A 4,341-nucleotide genomic window follows, 5' to 3' on the forward strand; every position below is an offset into this window, starting at 1 on the left:
CCGAGGAGCGAGGAAATGAAAAAATAAGAGAAGTGAGACGCAGCCACAGTCACCCGACAGCGGTCAAGTCTCCTTCCCTCACATGTTGATGCTTTGGTCTTCCTTAACGCAAACCAAAAAACCTGGAAGGGTTATTGAGGAGGACAGCGACAGCGAGTAAAGTGTTGCGCAATGCGCACTGGATTTATGTTGCATTTATGTTCCTAACAGAGTTTTTGCAGTAGATTTGGTGAGTCCAGTGTTGTATATATAAGACTATGGACTACTACGACATTTAGGTTTACCGTTTATTGAACACGTTATTGCGTTATTGCACACGCTGCGATGACAACACAACAACAACCAACTGTATCCGGTTCACACATCCCCAAACTCCCGGTGCCATCTTAAAGGCATAGTCACACCTGATGTGACACATACATAACATACAGTTACTGTTTTTAATTTAATTAGCCATGTAACAGCAGCATGTAACACAAATTAAAATGCTGCTTTGTTACAGTGTTTAACTTAACTGTATGAATTGCAATACAAAATACAGTTTTACACCTCTCTTTTGTCGACTAGTAAATATAGGTAGTTGTGAAACCCCTATGAGCCGGAACTGGAGCCTGAACTGGAGCCGGAATTGGGGATGGGGGTTATTATTTATACATCAATGTGTGTCCCCGGTGTGTCAGGGAACTCACGCAGCGTCAGAAAATAAAACCCTCTCTCTTTTCCTCCGTACCCAAATCTCTAAAAACAGGGATATAACTGAGCTGATCCAGATTTGCGGCCAATATGACGTAATATTGGCGGTGGACCACCAGCACTATCAGAAACGTTGCTACCAGAAACAATGCCCGACTGTTTTGGACGTTATATGGTCGGTGTTTACATTAGCATCGCTAACACTCAGAGCTAACCTGTACTGGAGAGAGCATGTGTGTGAAGAAGCAGGAAATAAAAAGGAACTCACCTTGTGGTAAACCGGCAAGAGAGAAAGCCTTTGAGCTCCATACTGTTTCAGAAACAATCCTTGAGCTAATAATCCTTGCGTTTCATCACCGCAGCATTTTAGACAGTATCTGCCAGGTCCCGCATGAGCCGACATAAGCTCCGCCGCCTCTCATTTCAGTACATTTTTTTAAAAGAAGTTTATTTTTATTTATATAGGTGAAAATCTCATTGAGACACAGGGTGTCATTCTCAAGAGAGACCTGTTTATACCCAGAATCAGCACATTTGTAACAGGAAGAGAAATAGAGGGATGTGAGGCATGGTTAGAATGGATGATCTGTTTGGTTTTTTGGCCAAAACACTTCATAGACATGTTTTTTAACATAAAAATAGCATGATAGGTGACCTTTAAGATATCTTGATCCATAAGGCTCAATATGTCCCGCATAAAGCACCCGGCACACGGTCGGTTACTGGTGTGGTTTTGATGTTCTTTATGTGTTGCTCCGAGACATTATTCTAGTATAGCTCATAATAATAAAAAAACCTCTCTCCTCCGGTTAAAAGTTACAGCATGTTCCTGCCTTAGTTTGAAGTAATTTTCCACTTCTGACAAATATGCCCTATATTTGTGGTGAGAGACATTCTGTCTGTCTGACAAGTTTTTCTTATAAAGACAGCTGCATGCTGCTGCTGAAACAAGGATGATGACAAATGGAGATGTAGAATGGTATGAAGATAATGTGAAGTTCCTTTACACCATCTGATGTCACAAGCGCGTTCCTCATTTCAGTCAGTGGTGGCCTAAAGGTTGGAGAAGCAAGCGTTGAACTGTGTTATTACCACTGAGGTGCCCCTAAACAAGGCCCTTCACCCCAACCACTCAAGCTGTCTAGAATTAAATGTGACTAATACCAGAATAAACATGTAGGCAGACTGCAGTCCAGTGGCTGAATCGATGATAACTGAGATGTGTGATGATTAACATTTGAGTGAAGCTCAACCCCGACACAGGAGACAGAGAGGGGGGAGCAAAGAACATAGGCGGGCGAAAGAGAACAAAAGACACAATCGAAAGCGAGTGGGAGATGGGGGGGAGCTATTACAATGGAAATAACACAAACAGGAAGTTGGTGTCAACGGCAGAGGAAACCACATCCCTGCACTTAGTAATCACCTTCTTCTCTCCTCCTCCTTCTCTTTGTCTGCCTATTGTCTCCAATGTCTATATTTTCCATTCACGTCCTTCAAGACAACAGATCAAACACAACTTAGATTATTTTACAAAAAATATAAACTTCACAGTATTAAGAAAAAATCAAGTACATTTGAGTTACAGTGTAAGTCACTCATATGACATTGAATCAATATCATAGTTTTTATTTCATGGTTTTCCTAATTAAAGGAATACTCCAACATTTTGGGAACACTGAGATTCTCTTTTTTTACTGTTCCATCAGGTACGGAACACGTTCAGTCAATATTACCACAAGGACTGCAAATCTTTTTTTTCAAATACACCTTCTAAAAACTAAAGAGCAAGCTGATGTTGTATTTTGTAAGCGAAAAAGCTAAACACCATTCAAGTCACCTGGTTAAAACTGTTCTGCGGCCCCTGACGCCTTTAGCTTGAGCTCAAAGGCTAACTGCTAAGTGGCTTTCCAAAATGTTGCATGGTTCTGTGAACATTTCACATCTTAATATAACCTCTGACAGGTGGACATAACTTCAAGTGGTTATTTTCAGATTAATTTGTAACAAGGGTAACTAAATGAAGTTTAGATACAGTCCAGACAGTAATGGTAATATATAAACATATGTTTAGCCCACATGTATGGGCATGCAAAGGATGATGATGATGATGATGATGATGATGATGATGATGATGATGATGATGGTGGTGATGGTGATGGTGGTGATAATGATATCAGAAGTTGTAGTCACTGTTCCTGTTTGATGAGGGCTCTCTGCTGTCACTGACTGCCAGGCGCTCCAGAGCTGACACACAGAAAGCGATTCACAGTCTTAGAGTGCCTGACTGCAAGAGCAGGAGTAAGCTGCATTATACATTATACTGAAGATGTGTGTGTCTGTGTGTGTTACCAGGGTAGGAAAGTCTCTTCTCTCCCTCATTGATTTTAACTGCAGTCTTTCCTCGATAGGCCACTGAAAGAGAGATTCAGACAGATGAGAGACAAATTCTATAACGGTTGTTTGTGAAGAAATGTCATATACAGACCCAAAGCAACAATCTCTGTCCATCCCTCAACACGCTCCCATCAGGCTTAAGATTCACACAAAATCCAATGATGATGGACGGACACTTATCCTTTAACACTGTGTGTGTGTGTGTGTGTGTGTGTGTGTGTGTGTGTGTGTGTGTGTGTGTGTGTGTGTGTGTGTGTGTGTGTGTGTGTGTTTGTGTTTGATTTACCACTGTGACTCTGCGTAGGTCCGATCCAGCGGTTCTGCCTCCTTTCAGATACTAAGAACCAAAAACATAGCAACCTGAACACTAAACACACATTTACATACTGCAGATCATTTCTAGAATTTAATCATATCAGATTTAAAACAACTGCCTTTCTTTGACATCATCTTTAATCTGACAAATCCTAATTCGAAAGTATCAAACTTTTTTATGTGTGTGTGTTTGTGTAACTGTGTGTGTATTTGTGTGTGTGTGTGTGTGTGTGTGTGTGTGTGTGTGTGTGTGTGTGTGTGTGTGTGTGTGTGTGTGTGTGTGTGTGTGTGTGTGTGTGTGCACTCACGTCTGTTCTGCAGGGCTCTGACGGTGGGTCTGGTGAAGCGGATCAGGACCAGGACCAGCAGCAGGCAGCAGAGCACAGCTGTCCCCCCTCTGAAGGCCTGCAGCTGCCCCTGCACATCTGGGAGGACTTCAACTGGACACACACAGGAGACACACACACATGTGGCTGTTGCATGCTTTAGTTTCCACCTAAAGTCCCCGCCATCTCCTCTGGCCCCTCCCTGCCCCCAGGAGAGGCTGCCACTGTGCTCCCCAGGATCGAGAGCAAAGAGACCCTCTGCCTGGTGCACATGTCTTTCATGGTGTTTGTAGTACAATGGTGACTTTATTTGCACATTCTTTCCATATATATATATATACAGTGGAGGAAATAATTATTTGATCCCCTGCAGATTTTGTAAGTTTACCCATTTACAAAGAAATGACCAGTCAGTCATTTTAATGGTAGGTTTATATAAACAGTGAGAGTAAGAATATCAAAAAGAGACTGGCTAGGCCCCTCCCTCACCTCAATGTGCTTCTTCTTTAGCCCCTCCTGTTGCCTTGGCCGTATGATCAGGGTCATTGTCCTGCTGGAAGACTCCTCCATGACCCATGTTCAGTGTCCTGGCTGAGGGAAGGAGGCTATG

At 42.5% G+C, this 4,341-nt stretch overlaps 1 long non-coding RNA gene across 2 annotated transcripts; it reads right to left on the reverse strand.

Moving 5' to 3' along the window:
- Window positions 1-2,269: 2,269 nt before the first annotated feature.
- Window positions 2,270-4,334, reverse strand: LOC104968237 (uncharacterized). 2 transcript variants are annotated; one of them, XR_800812.1, is made up of 5 exons: window positions 4,221-4,334; window positions 3,714-3,845; window positions 3,377-3,427; window positions 3,046-3,108; window positions 2,270-2,940 (listed from the first exon to the last, which is right to left on the reverse strand). It is a non-coding gene; the product is annotated as an uncharacterized lncRNA (long non-coding RNA). The 2 variants fall into 2 exon arrangements; XR_800811.1 differs by lacking the exon at window positions 4,221-4,334 and having other exon boundaries at window positions 3,714-4,211.
- Between the last annotated feature and the right edge of the window lie 7 nt (window positions 4,335-4,341).

The sequence above is a fragment of the Notothenia coriiceps genome, unplaced genomic scaffold (genome assembly GCF_000735185.1).
Source record: "Notothenia coriiceps isolate Sejong01 unplaced genomic scaffold, NC01 NC01_scaffold00038444, whole genome shotgun sequence".
In the NCBI taxonomy this organism is placed as follows: domain Eukaryota; kingdom Metazoa; phylum Chordata; class Actinopteri; order Perciformes; family Nototheniidae; genus Notothenia; species Notothenia coriiceps.